The following is a 21,674-nucleotide window of genomic DNA, read 5'->3' as shown; positions in this document are numbered from 1 at the left end:
GCTCTGTCCTGGGTAGAAAGGGCACGGGAGGCACCATTGGTGTCACCCTTGCCAAGGGACAGATGTGGCTTGGCCCTGCACAGCTGGGCAGGAGGGTTTTGCCTCCTGAGCAGGGATCTCCAGAATTCAAACCCTCGGTAGGTTCTTGTGTGGTGGGGAGATGATGGCCAGAGCTCTGCAATCAGCCCTGAGCACAGGAAGCTAAAGCAGAAGTCTGGAGAAACAGGGATGGAAGAAGCAACACAGGTTTTCCAGGTAAGAAACACCTGGAAAGGTGCTTGTTTTGTTTGGACACCTGGAAAGGTGTTTCACCTAAGAAGTTTCACCTAAGTTTCCTTCCTAAAGTTTAGCTCTGCTCTGGTAAAGGTTGGGCACATTCAGGAATTGCAGAGGTTGATCTTCTGAATCCCTGCTTGTTAAGATAACCCAGCTGGAGCTGGATGATTTGTGCTGCTGAGGACCAAGAGGAAATGATAGACAGATGCCTGACCAGAGGCCTGACACCCCCTTAGAAGACTTTTCCCTTCCCCTTTTCCCCCTCTCCCTGCGGATGTGGGTGTGCTCCTGTGCCCACCTGGACCAACAAAGCTTCTCCATCCGAGTTGGCTTTTTTTTTTTTATTTAGCATCTCGTGGAACTCTTTGATGCAAATATTACAGAAAAGCTACACACAACTCCCCCAAAATCCCCATTTGCCATCTGCCCCTCCAACCCAGCCCCATGAGAGGGGAGCAATGGGACATCCAACCCCTTCCCACCAGAGACCACACAGCTCTGGGGGAGGGCAGGAGGTGCTGAGGTCCCTCCAGAAGCTGGGCTGAAGTTGTTCCAGCTTTTCTGTGCTCTCAGTGGTGGTGCTGGGGGTGAGGGTGAAGGAGTGGGTGCTGCTGGGGAGCTTGCCTTTTCCTTTCCTCTGTGGTTGCAGGTATGGAATACATGCTCTGGCTGAGCTGATGCACCAAGCAAGGTTGTGTGGCTGGGCTGGGCTTCCAGAAATCACTGCTGGTGAGACAGACACATCAGCAAAAAAGTTTTCAAAGTCACCCACGAGCCTGGCTTGAGAAGGGAGATGTTGTAATGGTTTGGGTTTCTCTACTTCAGATGAAACGCAGAAGATTAACACTTGGATTAACCCCCACTTCAAAAATCATCCCCTTGCTCTGAAAGAATTAGATTTACAAGGCTGAAAAAAAAAAAAGGAAAAAAAAAAAGAAAAAGAAAGAAAAAAGGAAAGAAAAAGAAAAAAAAAAAAGAAAAAAGAAGAAAAAAAAAAAGTGCTACCAGAGGTGCTCAGTCTGAGCAACAGAAAGATGTTCCAGGAGTGATTCCTCCTGGCTCCCTCCCTCCCATCACTCCCATGTGCTGATGAGGAGTTTGGCTCCCTGATCCCCACTTCCTGCCCCAGGACAGGACAGGGCTCTGAGAGCCTTTCTCCTGACTTCCAGGTTTTCCTCAGCTTTGCAGCCACCTTATTAAATGGGAGGCTTTGGAGCACCCAGGCTGTGATTGCAGCAGAGCAGGGCTGGCAAAATCACTTCTTTGGAAAGAAGGAGGCATAGTTTTTCTTCCTAGGTGTGTGTGCCCTGCAGGATCAAAGAGGCTTTGGAGCCAGGATGCTAAATTGTCATGGAAAGGAGTAGTAAGCAGGGATGCAGCTGAGGTCATCCCAGTTTGGGGAAGAGGAGGATCAGGGATGAGAACCATCACGGTGGGAAGCAGAGCAGGTCTGGTTAAACTAAGTGGGACAGGATACTCAAGCATTAATTCAAAAAATACAGAGCTTTGTGCTCAGAACTTCCTTCAGCATCCATAACTTCAGCCAAATCCACACATCAGGGACACCTTTAGGTTCCTCGTGGGGCTGGGCTGGTAAATCTGACACCCAAAGGAGGAAGAGGGATTTGGTGCCTGTAAGTCAATGACTCTGTGGGTGCTGACAGAAGAACAGGGACCCCCTTTTGGGGCTCCATCTGGGAGATGGATGTGCTTGGTGCCTTTGGGTATGGCTGAAAGGTTCCCAGGAGGAACATGAAATGATGGCTGGGCTTGGGTTTGGCTTCTCAGGGGTAAAGGGTTTGCTTTAGGGCTGATATTTTTCTGAGAGCAGCAGGAGGTGGTGAACTGTGCTGAGTTTATGACTCTGAGGACTCGGTGGAAGGAAAGGCAAGGACAGGGACCCTCTGGACTGAGGTCTCCCAATGGATCCAGGGGGTGATGTGTGGCCATGGGGCAGTGCTGGACTTGGCAGTACTGGGGTAATTGTAGAGAAACAAGATAAACCAGGTGCCTCGAGTTGCCAAAGAGTGGGTGTGAGTCCACCTGTGCCTGGTTAGGGCAGGCCCCCTATTACCAGGGGACCAATAAAGGTGAAACACACACCCACAGAAGGCACCTCAGCTCACTCTGGTGCGAGGCATGGAGAGGCCAGCAGCTCGTCGAGCCTCTGGAGCAAGAAAGGCTCATCCTGCTACACTTCTACCCTGGAAGTGCTGTGTGGTGGCTGGAGTCCTGGAAGAGACCAGCAGCTCGTCGAGCTTCAGGAGCAAGAATGGCTCCTCCTGCTACAGGTAATGGTTGGACCTGAGGAGGTGAAAGGGCTTTTCCAACCCAAATGGTTCCCTGGTGCCAAGGGGAACAGAGGTTTCCTCCTCGTGGGGTCTGTGTTGGTGTCAGAGTGATGCTCCTGACCACCTGGGCTCCAATTTTTGCAAGCATGGAAAAGGACTCAGCCGAATTGTTCTGGTGGTTTTCCAGGGTAATGCAGCTCCTAGGGGCAGGGATGCTTTATTAATGCAATTACATGACACTGAGGCCATGGTTTCGAGCACAGAGGGGGGAAAAAACCCCAAACCCAACTGGTGCTTTATTCATGAAGTGTCACTCTTCTTGACTACTGAATGGTGTGAAATTCCCGGAAATCCCATTAAAATAAGATGTATTGATTTTACTGCTGCAATGTGACAAGTTGTGTGACTCAGGATTTCCCCTCAAATCATCCATCTTTTCCTCCTAGAAACCCAGAAATGGATCTCTTAGCTTATTCATTAGCCTTGAACAAGGCTGTGGTATAAACCAGGTGATAAGATCAAGTACATTTCCTCCCTGGGTCCTTTTGCAGCTATCCTGGCTCACAGCATCCGTAACATCTTCATTCAGGTCTCTTCTCGGTGCCTTTTCCCTCCATCTGCTGGGCAGAAAGCAGCCTGAATCCTGCAGGATTTCATTCCCCAGCAGGCAGAAGGTGCTGCTCAGGCTCAGGAAGTGATGTCTAGACCAGACCCTAGGTTTATAAACCCCAGCTCTGAGTGAGAGGAGCCAAGAGGTGTCAGCAGGAGGGATGGGCTGCAAAAAGCTGGGGGGTGTCTGGAGGGGCTGGGTGGCCCTGGTGCTCATCTGTGTCCTGGTTTGGGCCAGGATAAAGGGGATTTTCTGTCTTGTACTTTTGCTTTCAGCTCAGTCTCTTGTAAGCAGCTGCACTTGCTGAAATTCACAGCAGGTTTCTCAGTCAGTGTCTGCTGCTGGGACTGATAACTCCATGGTTATAGTTCCAGCCAGAGCCTGGTGTGCAGAGCCAAGGACACTGCTCAGCTCTGAGGAACATTTTACCCTCCAGAAGGAATAAAGAGGTCCCACCTGCAGCCTCCTTTGGGGAGGAAGGGACAAGAGAGATGCCAGAATTGACCAAGCAGAGGATTCCATCCCATACACCTCATACTCAGGATAAATTTGAGGGATCACAAGAGCTTCCAGCTTCCTGCCCTTCCTGCCTTTCCTGCTTCCCTTCCTTCACCCATTCCCTGTTTCCTTTGGCATCCTGGGAGGATTCCATCCCTTCCTCTGCCTGTGCTCCTGATCCATCCCAGCCCATATCTCTGTGTTCCTGCCTCCAGCTCCCAACTCCTGCTGACCCCAGGATTCCAGCCTGGGCTTTCCCAGGGCTGCCCTGCAGCCTCGGTGGGGATGTGAGAGTTATTGGGGGAAAAGGGGGGAAGGAACATGGGATCAATTTTCCTGTATATTTGTATAGATTTAGTAATTTGTCCTATTTATCATTCCTGTTTCATTAAAGCTGTGCAGTTTAGTTTCCAACCCATCAGTCTCTCTCCCTTACTCTCTCTCCTTTCTTTATCAGGGAGGAGAGAGAGATTAATAGAGAGAATCTGTCACTCAGTTTAATTGCCAGCCCAGTGTTAAACCCTGACAACCTGGAATTTCCTTCCAGGGGAAAACTCAGGCTCTGCTGGGAGGCAGCAGCAGCTTTCCTAGTGCTGGGTGCCCTGGATCCCTGGGTGTCACCCATCCCTGTCCTGCAGGCTCAGGCACTGCCCTGGGGGGTGTTGGCTTTGGCACCAGGGTACAAGGTATCCAGGGCTCCCAAATTCACACTTGGGCTGAAATGGAGCCCAGAAATCCAGGTGCAGTCACTGCAGGTGAAGGAGCAGTGGGGTTATTGGCTGCTTGGAGAGAAAATGTCTTTTGGATAATATCTAATTAAGAAAAAAACCAAAACAAAACCAAAAGAACCAATGGATTGTGTTTTCCATCATCTCCTGGCTCCAAAGTAAAGGTCAATGAAGGAAAAAGATTCTTAGTGTTGGGATAATGAAGAGTGGGGAAAACTCCACTGTAAGGTTTTTTTGGGGATTTTTGGGGGATTGCTGGCTGCCAGTAGAGAAGGACCACAGCTGTGTGGTGGGGGACTAACAGAGAGAACAGCTGAACTGGGTCAAAACAGAGATTCCCAGTTGCAAAATATGGCCTAAATAATGCCAGATTGGGACAATAAAGGAAAAGGAAAAAAGGAAAAGGAGGATGAGGGAAAAAGGAAAGAAAGAGGAGGACGAGGAAAAAAGGAAAGAAGGAAGGATGAGGAAAAAGGGAAGAATGAGGAAAAAAGGGAAGGATGAGGAAAAAAGGGAAAAGGGAAGGATGAGGAAAAAAGGAAAGAAAGAGGAGAACAACGAAAAAAGGGAGAAAAGGAAAAAGATAAGGAACACCAGGTTAGCCTGCCTTTGGCTCAGTTATACTATTCCTCATCCAGCAGCCCGTGTTTGCTGATATTTAAAGCTGGTTAATTACCAGATATGGATCAGGATCCTGAAGCTGTGTAGGAATTTATGTTTGGGACTAAATTTTCAACCCCTTTTGAATTCTAGAGAGCATTTCAGATGAGCCTGGACAGAGGGAAATCTTTCTAGTGTGCACAGTAAAAAAAAAAAATTAAATCTTTTAAGCCCCAGGTGATGTTTTCTGTGCTGAAACTGCTCAGTTTTGGTAAAGGAATGGATTTGCTTTCAGAAACTCCCAATTGTTGTCAACTGACTGGAATTCTGCAATTTGACTTGGCTGAGTTTCCAAGCTGAGCCAACTCCTTTGTTCTGAAGAGCTGGAAAAGCACTTGATCCAGTCAGGAATTGCCTTCTAGGTGTCATCTCACCACAGAGAATCCTTTTTCCTTTTGCACAGAAGCAGACAGATGTATTTCTGCCTTAACACAAAAATCATTTGAAACTTAGCCCAAAAAACTGTCTGTAAAGCAATGAGATCTCCTGAGCCAAGGACCTTTTTGCTGCCAAATTCCTGTTATTTGTGAAGTCTTTGAAGTTTTCAGAGAGATCCACTCGGATGTCTTTCAGTATGAAGGATTTTGTGCTAGGAGGATATTGTAAAGGAGTTACCTGGTGTGGAGGAGTAATTACATGTGGTTTAAAATTCATTCCCAACCATTTCAAGGTTAAAGAGCCTTTGGTGGTCACCAAACTATAGTGAGATTTATATTCTTGTGAAATTCATCTGACTGTAATTAGTTTGGATATTACTTTTAAAAAGAGAATATATTGTCCTTTCATTCCTCCCCCATCCATCAATCTAATCTCATTTAATCTAATCTAGCCTAGACTAAAATAATGAAGACAGACAATCCTTCAGAGCCCAACACAATTAATTCATCCACAGATTAAATGAATTTTTTTTTTTCCTTTTCATTTGGAATTTCCCCTTTGGGTGGGACAAAGCCTACATTTTCAGCCATAACTTTAGGAGAAACAGGCTGTTGTCTAGTCTGATGTATAGCACAAATACCTGAGTACAAACAGACACCATGGGGCTGGGGTTTCCAACTTTATTAATGAAAAACCCAAATTATCCCAAAATCTACTGCCAGTGCCTACCTTGAACTCCATCACTCTCAGGCATGGTTGATGTCCTAACAGCAAACTCTCCAAGGAGAATTTAGATTCACTTTTTTCATTCTGCTACTTAGGATTATTACAGGATTATTAGGATTATCTGTCACCCCTGAGAGAAATTCCTTTTCTTGTGAATTTGTCCTCCAAAGGTGTCTGCAGGGTTGGGGGTGAGAGAGCTGCAGAGGGAAGGACTTGGAGGTCTCAGGACCTGGGAAGAGGTGGTTTAATATCCTCAAGATGGTGTTTCCAGTTCATTTGCAAGGGATCTTGTGTCGTTTTGGGGAAAGGTTGAAGCTCCAAATTGAAGTGAGAGGTTTAAGCTGAAGTCCCCAGGCCACCAGGCTCTTGGGTTGGCTCATTCTGTGAGTGTCAATCTGCAGGTCTGGGGCACAGACTGAGCTGGGGAAACAGTCAGGGCCCTGGGAAACTGGAAGGGGCTGGGGAAAAGCAACCCAGAGGGGAAGAGAAGACAAAGAAGGTTCTCCCAGCAGGGCTTGAGGAGGCAGAAATCCTCACGAGTCCCATCAAGGCAGACAACAGTTCCTGGAGGAACCCTCTCTGGATCAGGGGAGTAGCTTGGGATGGCTGTGCTGACCCAGTATCCCATTGCCCTAAATTATCTGGGATTGGGATGGCTGCAGAGCTGACCCAGGTATCCCACTGCCCTAAAATATCTGGGATTGGGGTTTAGTCCGGGTTGACCCCAGCAAACCCCATCACCCCTGGCTCCCAGTTCAGACAGGGGAAGCACGAAGGTGCCAGAGCACAAAGGAAAAAACCCACCCTGGGTTTGCGTACTTGGAAGTCAATCTCATGAGTCTGGGGGTTGCAGGGTTTGCTGTCCCTTCCTCTGTGTTTAATAGGAGACCTCCCCCTGCAAGGTGATGGCTGAGGGATGGGAGAAATCCCAGGGTTGTAGATATCCCAGGGGAGCCCCAGGAACTCTGCCTAGGGAACACTGCCAGCTCCAGAATCAGTTCCAGAGAGTTTCCTGAACCCTCCAACTCCAGCAGGCTTTGCTGTGCCTGGGAGAAAGCCCCTCAGTTTCTTGTCACCCCCTTTTTTGTTTCTTTTGCTCTCTTTAAGCAGGGAAGCCCAGCTGTACGGCCTCTCCCATCCCTCTGGGATTGCATTAGACACTCCGAGGCCATCAGAGCCATTCGAGTTGCTGTGTAATGAATTTACTTGACATGCAGAGGTCCTTATGTCACAAAAGGTTTTCTCATTATAGCTGAGTTTTTACTTGTTTATGGAGGGAGAGCCTCCAAACCCTCACCCTCTCCCTTCTCACCCCGTGGGAGAAGCACTGCAGGGAGCTGCCTTGTAGTGCAATATCCATCAGAAAAGACCCAACTGGCCCTGACTTTTAGGTTTTTCTTTGCAGATTGCAGGGGAGGATCTCCCTGCAAATTTCTGCTATGAAGGCTCAGCACCAGGGGATAACATGGACAGGGGGCATTGCTTATAACTGGCAGCATAATGTTCCCCTGAGGTATTTTGGGACATCTGGGGACTCTGTCCTTCCCAGTAAGACCATAGAATCGTAGCATGGGTTGGGTTGGATGGGATCTTAATCATCTCATTCCAACCCCCTGCCATGGACAGGGATCTCTCCCTCAGCCCAGGGTGCTCCAAGCCCCATCCAACCTGGGCTGGGACACTGCCAGGGATGGGGCAGCCACAGCTTCTCTGAGAAACCTGGGCCCCCAAATTAAAGATTTTTTCCTAATGTCTAACCTGAATCTCCCCTCTTCAAATTTTAACCCATTTCCCTTGTCCTCAACCTGCCCCCCCCCCATGTCCAAAGCCCTCCCCCAGATTTCCTGTAGCCCCTGCAGATATTAGGAGGTTTCTATACAAGATGAGCACCCAGGGGCTGCACCCTTGGCCTCACTGAAGGCAAGAGTTGTTGCCAGGAACTGATAAATCCTGCCTCAGGGCTAGGTGGATGTGATGGAGCAATCCTGCTGAGTCCTCCCTGGGTCCTGGGTTGAGGGGTTCAGCTCAAACCTGCAGAAAAAGCTGCCTGGAGCTGAACCCTGCAGCAAGGTGGGCACAGGGATTTGGCATCATGGGGGAAGTTGTGCAAAACCTCAGAGGAGAGCCCCAGGCACCTCCCCATCTGCTTTGGCCCCATCACCCTTGGGAATATTCAGGATTTTACCCTCAGGAGCCAGCACCAGTGAGGTGGGGGGGCAGGTGGGAGCTCCTTCAGAACCTTCCCCTCTCCCCAAGAGCTCAGGTCCTCTGGGGCTGCCTTTGTGAGGGGCTCAATGTGGGATCTGCCCCTTTGGAGGAGAACCCCTTAAAACCAAGCCCTGTCTCTGAGGATGGGCTCAGGAAGGGGTTTGCAGCCTGGATTTAGCAGCTCCTTTGGGAGTTGGGTCTGGCTGCTCAGTCTGGGGAGGGGAAAGCCCCAGCCCCCCCTGATTAACCTGGATCTGAGCTGACCCTTGCAGCCTTGCACCTCCCTGATGATTCCTGGCTGTTGTCTGGGGGATTCCTGGGAAGCTGAGGTGATGTTGTTGCTTCTCCTCCATGCCCAGGGCTGTGTCCGGGTCCTCTCTGCAGCGAGGTGGGAGCAATGTGTCCCCTGAATGAGATAAGGGAAGACAAAGCACATGGGGAAGAAAGGAAGCTTGTAGCTTTTCAAGTTCAATGAGGCTTACCAGGCTTTCGGGGGCCTCTTCAAATCAGAGGCTGAGTTAAAAGAACATGCAGAATTCAAAGCCTGTCCTTTTCCAGGCCCTCTGCTGGCTTTGAAAATCCTCCCAATTCATGTTTACTCTTGTTTCTCTCCCCTCCTCCCCCCTCACTCCTGCCTTCCCCACCAGGATGCTCACTCACCCCTTCAGCCCCCTCAAAACCTCTCCAAAGCAGCAAGTCCTGGCCCAGGGATGGCCACAGGAACTGCTGGGGGGGTTCTTTCCATGTCCCCCCATCCTGCATGTGAGAGGAAGGCAAAGGGCAAGGAGTGGTGGGTAACAGGAAAAAAGGGTACATGGGAGCCCCTTAATCCCCCCACTGCCTCTCAGCCCAGTGAAACCAGCACCAGAATGGGGCAGAACCATTAAAGTGGTGCTTCCCCTGACAGGCACATCCTTTGGAAAGTTGCTGCCATGGGGAGCACAGAGGTTGGATGCTTTCATCCTGGGAATTACAGCATCAGCCACCACCAGCTGGGAGGAGGAATCAAGAGCTGCAGAGAGGGGGGACTGGCAGGGTAGGAAGGGATGCAGCCTCCATTCAGGGGGCTTTGGAAAACTGCTGTGACTTCTCTTACAAAAGAACTACAATGCACCCAGAGCACTCCCAGAAGTGCAGGCTCTGCCCTGAGTGGTGTTGGGTGCTGCAGAAGTGGCTCAGCTGGGATCCAAGGCAGGAGGGCACAGGATTCACCAGGGCTGTGGTGACCTGGAGGGTTGGTGGCACCCTGAGGCTCTCACCCTGTCTCCTGGGCAGGCACAAAACTTCCTTTGAGCTGCAGCAGTCATTTGCAAATCTCTAATGAGGGGACATTAATGACAAGGAGGTGGCTGCAAACCATCTTGGTCCACACCTGGACTTCCTGCCCAGCTCCTGATCTTGAGCAGTCTACACCCCCCCACTGCCCTCCTGGGAGCTCTGACCATGAGTTTCTGAGGGGTGGCTGAAGAGCAGGAAGAATGCAAATTGTCCAAGGACATGAAGAGATCATCTGGGCTGGGTGACTTTTTAGGCTGTTGCCTAAAATGAAGCTTGAACCCTGATCTGTTTTGCCCTTGAATCTAGGGAAGAAGCAACCCTAGGACAAAAGCAGTGCTGAAGGCTGAAGGGAAATTGTTGGTAATCCTTGAGTTTTGTGGCTGTAAGGGGAGTTAAGGTGTTACCCAGCAGCTCTGGCTCCATCTCACTCATGCCATTACAGGCTCTGCAGTGCTCCCTTGCTCCTCTTGTCCAGCTTTATAAACAGCAGAAGGAAGAGATGGTGAAGCCCCCATCCCATAGCTTGTAGGGGCACTGTCACCCAGCTTGGTGTGACCACCCTCTGGAATGTTCCTGCAGGGTGTCCATCCCATGTGCAGGTGACAGATGGGATGTCCCTGTCCCATCCTGACACCAACCTGAGTGGAGCCAAGGGAGCATCAAGCTCCAGGAGCAAATCCCAGCTGGTCAGAAGTGACCTGAGGAGGGGATCTAATTATTGCCACATTTTCTGGCTGGGACCCCACATAGAAGAATGCTGCCACTTCTTGGTTGGGGTTTGGGTTTGGTTTGTTGCTTTTTTTCTTTTCAAATGAGGATTTGAAAGTGTCTGTACCTCCAGAGCCCTCTCTGAATGACCAGAGCAATCAGCATGCCAACCCCTGGCACTTTTCAGGACAGAGTCAACAGAGCTTTTCTCCCTTCCCCTCCATGCAAATGAGCCAAAGGGAGTGATGAAGGCACAGGGTAGGGGCACAGAAATGTGACAGTCATGGCAAATCACCAGAGAGGAGGCAGGGAAGGAGGCAGGGAGCCTGGTCCTGGAATGCAGCTGAGCTCTGGCTCCTTTGGCTCTGTGTTGTGGAGCCCCATTGAGGTTTCTGCAGCTCAGGAACACAGAGCTGGATTGTGCCTCCTGGTCTCAGTTGTCAGAGAGCAGCAGGGAGATGACAGATCAGGACCAGCTCCTCAGCTGACATGAGCTGCAGAAGTGTCACTGACCTTGTGTGGCCCTTTGTCACCATTGTCTCAGCTCCTTGAAAAGAAACCCTTGGTCTTGTTCTTCTCCTCTGGGCTGGGAAAGTGATTATTATTATTATTATTATTATTATTATTATTATGTCCTGGCCTTTGGTTGATGAAAATATCTGCAGCTTTTGTCACACGTTTCTCTATCCCCAGTGAATTTCCCCCCTTCTCTCCCCCCCCCATGCCCCCCTTTTTACCATTCAGGCTTTGTGTGATGCTGGTGGTCATTAAAGTGACAGAGACCTTTGGGGGGTGCAGGCAGGGACCACGTACCCCCAGCCCTGCCCAGCAGACCCCAGGCTCCATCCCCACAGGGCTCCATCCCCATCAGCCCCCCAGCAGGGCTCAGGACCCCCTGGCCATGTGCCAGCACAGGGTACCCCAACCCCTCACACCCCCTCCCAGTGCTCTACAGCAGGAGAGATGCTGCTGCCAGGAGAAGTTGGGGGGGGGGAGGTGATTTTTTTGTGTGTAAGGGAGATAAACACCAGGAAGGGATAAGAAAGCTCATTAAATGGATTTCCATAAGATGCTGAATCCATGCCTCAAGCTTGGATAGGGTAGGCTAGGATAGGCTAAGGTAGGATAAGATTGGATGGGAAGGATAGGATTTGAAGGATAGGGAAAATAGGATAGGAAAGGATAGGATAGCATAGCATAGGATAGCATAGGATAGGAAGGGTAAGAAGAATAGGAAAGAGGATAGGGTAGGAAGGAGGATAGGATAGGAAAGATAGGTGAATTTAGGAAATATATGTGTAGGTGTATAGGAAATATAGGAAGAATAGGATAGGATTTGTGTATTTGTATCTACACAGATACCCTGACAATCTATTGGAGATCACACTGCCTGCCTTGCTCTGCTCTCTCTGTTTTTTGCCTTGCACCACAGGTTGTTCTTTGCCCTACAAGGGGAGTCCCAAAGCTGGGCTCCATCTGCCTGCACTGCAGAGGACAGGTCAGGGGTGAGCTTGGACCTTTAGGTGCCAAGATAGGGTTAGGCGCATGCCTTGGGGTGTGCTGGCAGGGCAGGGGCCCCTCCCTCTGCAGGGAATCACAAATCCAACCCCACACACCAGGGCTGTTGCCTCTCCCCAGCTGCAGGACTTTGGAGTGAACAGTGACACAAAGGAACTTGGATGAGAAATCCTCCCCAGTGCAGACAGCTCAGGGGCATTGCTCTTAGGTGACTCTGCTGCTGGGTTTTTCTCTTCATCTCTGTTTGCTCAGCAAGCCTGGAAAATGGTTTGTGAGACTCTTATTCCCCCAAGGCCCCCAGAGCCCCAGAGCAGAGATGTGATGGTCTGGTAAACAGGACAGATTTAGTTTCTCTTCCTATAGCATATGGTGGGTTTATTTTTTTTATTATTTTTTTCTGGAGGGGTTGATGCAGGTGATGCCATGAAGGAGCTGGGTGCACACATGCTCAGAGATCAGGGCTGTGCCACCCTGCAGGCACAGGCATGGGATGCTCAGCTGGGACAGGGCTGGGGAGGGATTGCTGTTTCATCCCCTGCTTGAGCTGCAATTCAGCCAGTGCTGTCTGCTGATCACAATGTTAGTGCAGACTTTAAGGGCCCCAAAACTCCCTGGAAAGGAGGGGAATTGGTATGGAAAATACTTGAAGCTGTGGCTGCCCTGAATGGATCTCAGGGGAACCTCACCAAGCAGCTGAGGGATGAACTCAGTGTCATGGACTGCAAGGGCTGGAGGAAAAGAGGTGAGAGAGAAAGCAGCAGGGTCCTGGGGTGCAGGGGGACAGCTCTGCGGCTGAAGCCACCCCCATCCTGCCAGCAGCCCTGCTCCTTGGGCTGGCTCCAGCAGGGATTTTGAAGGGAGGTGGATTAAGAGGTGCATTTGGCTCTGCAGTCCTCATTTTACTCTTCATCTCATAAAGCAAGATGAAGTCCCCTGGCTGGTGCCACCCCAGCCAGCAGTGGGGACAGCGTGTAGGAGAGGTCTGGAAGGGCAGAGATGTAGAGGTGTCCTTACACAGGGCAGGGAAGAAGCTCAACAAAACCAGGTTGACAACAGCAGCATGATGAAAACAAACCTTTCCAGCAATGGGGTTTTGGCAGAATGGGAGCTCAGGACTCGGGGCAGCACATTATGACACCAGCTCCAACCCATGCCATGGAGCTGTGGCTGGATGAAGCCAAAGTCCCCCAGCCCAGGGACTGCCTCAGGTCTCTGCCCATTGCTGGGGCTCTCAGCATCTCAGAGGCTTCTGTGGCTCTGCCTGCTCAGCCCCCTGGCTCCCACCACCCCCTTTCAACCCCAGAGAACCAAGGAGGAGGAGCTGCTGGCAGACACCATGAGCTGGGGCTAGGAGAGGGGCAGGGGGGGGGGACAGATCCTGGGAGGCTGCAGGGTCAGCCCAGCTCTTGGCAGGCATCAGGAGCACCCAGAGCAGCAAAGCCCAGGTCCTGGAAGTGAGGAGCAATTGCTGAGCACAGAGTTACTTACTGCTAGGACTGAAGCCAGTGTTTGAAATAAATCTTGGTGGTTTTAGCAGTTTTGCTTAATGCTTGGGGAAGAAAGAGACTTTAGTGCAGTTAGTCCTGATTTATGCAAAGTGGGAGAAGGATTAGATGGAAATCTGAAAAGCAAGTGTCAGTGTCCTTCAGAAAACTATTAAATGAGGTCAGGGAAAGCAATTTAGGGGGAAGCAAAGGGCTAAATATGAATCATTTGGAGCAAATCCTCCTGTGAGACTTTTAGTGAGGGTGCAGCTGTACCAGCACCTAGCAGCAGGCAGGGCTGAGCTGTTTAAATGCTTCTGTGACAGTCTTAGTCCTTGACAACTTGTCTACAGATTAAAAAAAAGTAAAATTAAGTCAGATGACATTTAGAAAATGATCCCCAGATCCCAGCCATGAGTTGGCATCCATAAAATCACTGCAGTTGTGTCAGAGAGATCTCATGGGGGAGGTGGCCCCAAAGCCTGGGGCAGCTTCGTGCTGCTGGATGGGCTGAGTTTGCCAAATCCTCTTGAGAGGGATTTCAGATTTTACCTTCACCAGGGCAGGATTTAGGAAGGCAGTGGGATGCAGCAACTTCTCTTTGGTGCAGCTTTGTTTGAAGTTTGTGGAGAAGAGCTTGGCCATGTGAATCCAGCTGTCTGGGAGGAGATGTCTCAGATCTCCCCCAGAGGTTACAGACAAGATCACTGAGAGCAAGGAGTGAACCAAGCTCTTTTCCTCCCTAAATTTTTCTGCATTGCTCTGGTGGTGGCTGTTATCACCTCCTGTAGGCATCCTCAGGAGACTTGGCTGTAGCAGAGACCATCCTGGTTTTGGTTTTGTTTTTTTTAACCTTGGCTGGTGTTAAGAACCCACTGGTAGACTTCAGGTAAAAAGCCTGAAAAAAGGCTTTTTCCTCAAAAATGGGCCAGAAGGTAAAACTGTGCCATTGCACCATCCCTGGGCACTGGCAGCACTTTTTCTTTAAAGCTGCAATGGTAAAACCATGAGCAGAGCTCAGACCAGGCTGTGAGCACAGCTCTTCACTTACATAAAAGTTGAAATTTCTTTTCTCACAGTTTGGAGACAGATTTTGCTCCACTGCTCCACTGGCCATGACCTTCCTGCAGGGGTTGTTAAATGTGAATGACTTTCAGAAGATGATCTGAACTTTATTTGGGTATCTTGGGTCATAGAATTTGGATGAAAACTCTTTCCGAGCTCTCAGGCTTCCCGCTTTCTGTCAGAGCCTGGGAACAGCACTGGCCAGGGAATTTGTCTCCTTCCACATCCTTTTTCCTTGCTCCAGAACCTGGATGGTCACAGCCACGGCTGATTTTTCCTGATTTTTCTCTGATTTTTCCTGAGCACATCCTTCCAGGTGCCACTCGACTGCAGCCGTGTTGGCAGCTGCTGTACAATGAGTATGGCACCTGCTGGAAAATATTCCTGTTTTCCCAGTGCCCACCATTCCCACGGGCTGTTTCAGCAGCCTTATCAGAAATGCCAGTGACTAAACTGAGCTGGAGTCTTTCCCACCCAAGCAAGAGTTTTTTGGATCAAAGCTGAAGCCAAGAGATGCCCCGGGAGAAGCTTGGACTTGGCTGCCCCAGTGCCCTGGTTCTGTGGATAACAGGGATGGTTTCCTTTCCAGGTCTGCTCTTCTTTGCATTTAATCTGCCATTTTTTACAAGGATTATAATGATGAGGAGAACCAGAGGTGCTGAGGAGCAGGCAGGGCATTCCCTGGTGATGTGCAGGATGCTATTAGCAGGGGATGTACTTCCTTCAGAACCTGAGCAAGGTTTCTCCTGGAACCCACAGGTTTGATCTCAACCAGGCTCCTTTTTACCTGTTTGCCAGTTCCAGCAAAGCAGAAGTATTTCAGCTTCCTTGTCTGTCATAAATTCAGGTGGGGCTTGTGCTGGCTAAAACCAAAAGCTGCTCCTGCCAGGACACTGAAAGCAGCTGCAAAGAGGGGCTGGAGCAGATTGCCAGGCAAGCAACCTGTGCTGGGGGATTTGCCCATCTTTTTTATCTCCTCACAGCATCAGTACCTTCTGCCAGATGGCTGTTACTCTTTACAGGGCTACAGGCAATTATACCTGCCAAGGGCATGGCAAAGCAGTTTCGCATTTATGGTGTTAAGGAGATTATCCTCTAAAAGTTAATAGCAGCCAGAGACAGGGGAACTTCCCTACTCAAGATCTCGAGTAAAAAATAAAATAAAAAATAAATCTCCAGATCCAGAAGCAGTGAGAGGAAACCAAAGACCTTTGCCCAAACTCCATCCACCTGATACATCCATTTGTCTGTAGGTGCTGCAGAACCACCCAGCACTGAAATGACTCCTCTCACCTGACATCTTCCAGAACTTGCAGTTTTTTCCAGAGCTGTCATCCAGCTTTTTTCCAGAGCTTTGCAGCTTCTCAGGACTAAACAGAGAGGGACATGAAAGGGCTGGGGGGAGCAGCAAATGTGGCATTTGTGGAGCATTGCAGGATTGCTTTCAGGAGCAAAAGAAATTTCCCAACAAAAGCTGGAAGTGTCCCTTGCTTTCCTGAGATCTGTGGACAGCTAAATCCACTGAAAAGGAGGGAAATGGCAAAAGCTCCACTGACTTGGCAAGTTCTAGAAGTTTTTATTTCAATGGGGAGTTATGGAGTGGCAGAAGAAGGATTCAGTTCTTATTTCTCCAAACAGGAGTTGGTTTGGTCAGCCCAGGGCACTGCCAGCTGAAGATTTAAAGTGAGATTCTGAAGATCAGAGTCTGTACCAAGAAAAATGCAGAAAACCTCTGTCTCCAAAGCATTCTTGGCACTCAGAAGAAGAGTTGCATCCATCCACATCTACTCCTACCATCTGTAAGAGGTGGTTGGATGTATCTCAGAGTTTACATTCCATCCAAGTTTGGAAACGACGATTTTTGATGTTAAATATTGCACCTCCACTCCCTATGAGGTGGGTCCTTTCTTCCCACCCCTCTTTCTGATTTTAGTATTTTTTATCTTCAAAATATGGAATGATTGATTAGAAAAACAATGAGGGGGGAATTTCCAAAAACGTCTTTACCTCTCCTTCACCCCCACCATTTTCCAAGGCTTTGGCCAATGCCTCCACATCATTAAACCAGAGCAAGGCAACCCCTTTTCTCCTTTGAATATTAAACTATTGCTTTGCAGAAGGTACCTATGGAGATATACTCCAACCAGTATCTTAAAAGTGCTGAATAAAGCAGGAAAAAAAGGCCTTTTGAAGAGCAGAAACATCTTCCTCTCTTTGCTGTTCTGCCAGGCTCTATAGATAGGAAAATGCTGGGAAGCTGAAGGTTGCAGAAGGTAAACAGGGCCTGTTCTGCTCTCAGGAAGCTTTCACTTGAAAGACCTCAGTGTCTTTAATACCTCCCAGGTTGAAAAACCTTCTGTAAAATCTCAGCTAGCAAAGCAAAAAGCAAACTTGTCTAACCCTGCCTGCAGCTCCTGCTCACTGATGAGTTTTGATCAGAAAGCTCAGGAGCTCAACTCTGGTAAACCAGAGCCTGATTCTGGTTTTGTTTTTTTTTTTTTTTTTTTTGAAGTTAGTGGAGCTACACAACTTTACACAGCCCAAAGGATCCAGCCCAAAGAGACCTGAGACTTCCAAAGGCAGATGTTTCTCTCCCTCTCTTTGTGCTTGTTCTTGCAGTTTTATTCACTAGGCACAACTCATGGGGATAAAATCCCTTTGGGTTTGGGTTTGTGAGGCCTTATCTGCAGTTGTGCAAACAGCTGCTGGGTTTCTTTCTTGCAGGCCTTTTATGTATCAGAGAAATGCATTTTCCTGCAGGCTTTGAAGGAAGCCTTTCCCTGAGCTTTGGGTGCTTTTCCCCTGCTTCTGCAAGACTTGGCCAGGCACCACTGAAGGTTTCTGTGATGCTCCCTGGCTCTCCTCTGCTTGGGACCTTCATCCCCAGCCCAGGCTGAGCACCCAACACAACCAGGCAGTGCCTGTCTCCAGCCTGCTCAGTACCACCCCAGATCTCTCAGTTTTGGGGCACTTCATCCCCTAAACAAGGTATAGGGCAGGAGTGGTGGGAGCTCAGAGGAACAAGAGAATGAGATGAGAGGCCCAGAACCCCTGACCTGGAGGAAGGGGCTGCAGCTGAGCTTTAGGGATGAGGAAGAACACAGCCCTAAAATAAAGGCAGGGACCTGAGAAGATGCAGCGAAGCATCCACACCCTCTGCCCGTGGAAGGGAAAATCCCTGGCCTTGACTTTCAGCAAAGCTCAGGGTTAGATAAGCAAGGAGAGCAAAGAGTCTGGGTTAGATGTGTGGGGAAGGTCTTTCACTGGTGCTGACCCACTCCAGCCCCAGTATAACCCACCAGAGCATTTGGGAAGCCCCCAGGTGCCACTGCAGGCAGCACCTCTGCCAAAACCTCCTGCCAAAAGAGAGCAGGGTCCCAGGGCTGGGAGATGGGATTTGCTTTGCTCTAAAGAGCATTTTCCTTGCAGGGTACCTGATCCATCAGGAGAAGGGGAGGTGCCACCATTCACTCCCTTTGTCACTTTGCACCTGGTCAGCAGTGCCAGGAATGAAATCCAGGAGTCCAGGAGAACAGGAATAATTTGTTAAGGAATGACAAGGAAAAGTCCTGCTGCAAAGGGGTGTGGGAGGAGGCAATGTGCAGAAGTGGTCATTAAGGGAAGAGCTGTTCCATTGATACAGGAGACAAATGCAGAGATGGATGTGAAGATGTGAAGTGGTAAAGTGCATCCCTGAGACAATAAGTCCCTCCTCAAAATCACTGTGATATATTTGAGGTTGGATTTTCAAAGTCACCTATGGGTAATTTTGTTGGTGTTTTTTGTTGTTTTTTTTTTTTTAAATATAATATATTGGCTTGCTTGAAAAAAAAAAAAAAAGAAACCAATCCATTTCAAACAAGCCAGAGAAGACAAACACTTGGCTGTAATTTAAAAGCATTGAGAGCTCCACATCCATTTTGAGGAGCAAGAGTGGTTTTTGAGAGCTCAAAGCCATGAAGCACCCAGGCTCTCCCATAGCTCACGGGTCCTGTCAGCACCTAATTCCCTTCAGTGAAAATTGAAACACGATGAATTTCATGCCAAGCCAGTCCTCAGTACAGAGGAGCATGTAAAAAGGTAAAAAGTGGGTGTTTAGAGGGCTGCAGGATGAAATAAACATCAAACTAAGACAGAACTCTCCTTGTGCTACACAGCACCTGGCACCACGTCCAGTTTTGAAGTGGGAAATGACACCTGGAGCTGCCCCTTAAATACAGTCTGTGCCCCAGGAGAGTTATTAACATGGCAGAAATTAATGTTAAAGTAATGGATTAGCCTTTCCCTAAGATGCAGTAACATTCCCATCCATCTCCTGGAGATAAAGGGGAGGGACCTGAGGCATTAAAGGGCAGGGGAGGGTGCAGTGAGTAACCAGCCCCTCGAGGTGACTCCTTCTTATGGCTCTGAGATTGCAGGGGAGGAATCTTCAGAACTCAGCAACTTTATGGACTTCTGGGCTTGAGGATCTTTGCCCCCTCAGGTCCTTCCCCCTGGAGGCAGCAGCAGGTTTGTTCCCTGATCCCAGGCCCTGGCACTGCTCCCCTCTGGGCACCCTGATCTCCAGATCAGCTCCCACCATCACTCTCAGATTTACTGGCCAGGAATCCAGCTGCTTTAGCCCAATATTTCTTCAGCCATAAAGACTCATCTAGGGCTTTACCACTCCTAAGTGATGTGTGCACATTAGCTAATTAATTAATCTTGCTGAGTAGCATATTAATTTCTTTTAATTTCCGACCTGAAAGGGAGCATTTCCCTGAAACTGAGGTGGTGGTACTGGGAAGGGTTTGCAGATTTGGACTCTCTCAGTCAGCTGGGGGAGGTGGTGGCTCTGAGTTATGCAGCACAGCAGCCCTGGAAGCCCTCCCAGACACCCCCCCCTGCTCTTGCCTTCAGGAGGCAGACATGGACCCTTCCTGCCAACTCTCACCCTGGTCCCAAAGGGCCTTTTAATGTCAGTAAGTGGCCTCATCCTGCTTTCAGAGATGCTCAGAGCCATATGCAAAAGGATTGAGGTGACTTGGAGGAGTTTCAACACCCAAAGCCCAGGTGGCATCCCAGCCCCTCTGCTTTGTCCCTGCTCCTGCCTCCAGAGACACCTTTTTTGCAGTGGGTAAACCCAAGGTTCTGTTTCCTGCCATGCACAGGGGTATTTTGATCCTCTCTGTGAAGCTGGAAGCAAAGTTCTCCCTGCAGATCCTCCCAAGAGCTCAGCCCATCAGAGCAGCTGAGGGCACATCCACCCCTGCCTGGACATCTCTCCCACTGCCTCCATTTTTCCTTCCAAAGCCCATTCTCCTGGAGAGGCTCCAAGCCAGCAAACTAAATGACTTCTGGGGGTGGACAATTCCTGGGAGGTGAGAAAGGACAACTCAGCCTTTCAACTCCAAGGGTGATGATCAAGTTGGTCCCTTCTGGACTGGGGCAAGAGTGAGACCTGTACCCTGTCTGTAAAAGTGACAGCTGTCATCCAGCTTGACTTATCAGCTCATTTATCATAAATTCCAGCCTCCAATGTGCTGCTCACAATTTAAGGACATGCCCAGAACTGTTTTCACCCCATTTCTGAGCAGCTATAGGGCTGTGACATGATCTGTCCATGAAATGTTCTACCTTGGTGCTGTCTCTTCCTCCCCAGCCAGCTCTTGCTGCTTCCTGACCTAATCCTGCCCCTTCCTCCTTCCCATTTCTGGTGACAAGGCTGACAGTCCTTCACTCAGCTTCTCAGGAGCATCTGTTTTTTCTCCCCATTTTTTTTCTTTTCTTATTTTTTAGGATTTCTCATCAGTTCCAATCAGCTGTTTATATTCAGGGGTTGTCAAACTCAGTCAGCAAGAACTTTCCCCTCTTGGAGCAGGCTGGGAGAGGCCAATGCTCCTTCTCATCTTCACTGTGGTGATTTTTAATTGTCTTCAGTTTACAGAAGTTAAACAACCAGACAAAAACTCTAAATGAGTGCCACAATTTCAGAGCTTGCTTCCTTCTCAGCCACTCAGTTCAGGCCTGATGGCATCCTTGGAGGGCTGGATGGGAGTCCTCCCTCCTACAGTTCTGCTAGGGCAGAATCTGCATTGTGCCAGTGAACAATGAGCTCATCCTCTAGAAAGTACCAGATTTGTTATTTTTCAGTTTCCAGGGAAGAAAAAAAAAAAAATTAGTTTGAAAGAAGTTCTCTCAAAATACTTTTTCTAATTGCATTTGCCATTTTCCAGACAGTTTTGTTAGTGGGTGGTAAGGAGATATCTGTTCTTTACAACATAAAAGCAACATCTTTCCTTCTGAAAGTGTGCACACACACACACAACTCTGGGCTTATGTACAGTGAGGAGGGGGAGAACACAAATCAAACCCAAACATTGTATTTTTTTGTTGGTTTTTTTTTTGCATTGAGCTGTCTAGGTTGTCAGGTAGGGAAATGAGCCCATCCATCACACAGCTCTAATTTCCCATCACTTGCTCTGAAATCTGTGGGCTTTTAAAAATCTTCTTCATTTTCCCCTCATTATTGTTTTTCTTTTTCATTTCTCCACCCCCTCACCCCCCCGTAGTTCTCAAAGGGGAAAGTCCCAGAGGGTTTATGTGTCTAAAGAGAAACTTTGGAGCTTTTCTGGTTTATGTTTGAACGTTCAGAGGAGGAACAGGGACCATGAGAGGCAGAGAGGATGAGATGTGTTTGGGGTTGGAGGTCCCAGGATCACAGAACAGTTTGGGTTGGAAAAGCCCTTTCAGATCATCCAGAACCCTTCCCCCATCCCTGCCCAGGTCACCCCCACCCCATGTCCCTCATCCCCACATCCCCAGGTTCTGAAACCCCTCCAGGGATGATGGGGACTCCAGCCCTGCCCTGGGCAGCCTGGGCCAGGCCCTGACAACCCTTTCCAGGCAGAAATTCTTCCCCAGCTCCAATCTAAACCTCCCCTGGCACAACTTGAGTTGTGCCAAAAGTTCCTCTTGTCCCATCCCTTGTTCCTTGGGAGCAGAGCCCGACCCCCCCTGGCTCCAACCTCCTCTCAGGGGGTTGCAGAGAGCCACAAGGTCTCCCCTCAGCCTCCTCTGCTCCAGGATCAGCACCCCCAGGGCCCTCACAACTTCTCCACCCCCTTCCCCAGCTCCATTCCCTTCTCAGGACACTCTCCATCCCCTCAATGTCCTTTTTGTGGTGGGGAAAAAACATTTGTGACAAGGTGTTAGGGTGTTTGTTTGTGTCCCTTGGTGTCCCTGAGGGCTGGGGTGTGGGGGTTGG

The 21,674-nt window shown here is 49.3% G+C and overlaps 1 long non-coding RNA gene across 1 annotated transcript in view; it reads right to left on the bottom strand.

Moving 5' to 3' along the window:
- Window positions 1–741: 741 nt before the first annotated feature.
- LOC115599302 overlaps window positions 742–21,674 on the bottom strand; it is a 60,874-nt gene continuing 39,941 nt past the window's right edge. Inside the window, exons 4-5 of the long non-coding RNA XR_003988292.1 lie at window positions 8,624–8,781; window positions 742–999 (exon numbers count right to left, since the gene is read on the bottom strand). This is a non-coding gene — a long non-coding RNA (uncharacterized LOC115599302). The remainder of the gene's footprint in view (window positions 1,000–8,623; window positions 8,782–21,674) is intronic.

This window comes from Calypte anna, chromosome 18, assembly GCF_003957555.1.
Source record: "Calypte anna isolate BGI_N300 chromosome 18, bCalAnn1_v1.p, whole genome shotgun sequence".
NCBI classification, from domain to species: Eukaryota; Metazoa; Chordata; class Aves; order Apodiformes; family Trochilidae; genus Calypte; species Calypte anna.
The sequence above is the reverse complement of the archived record's forward strand: the minus strand, read 5'-3'. Positions and strand labels throughout refer to the sequence as shown.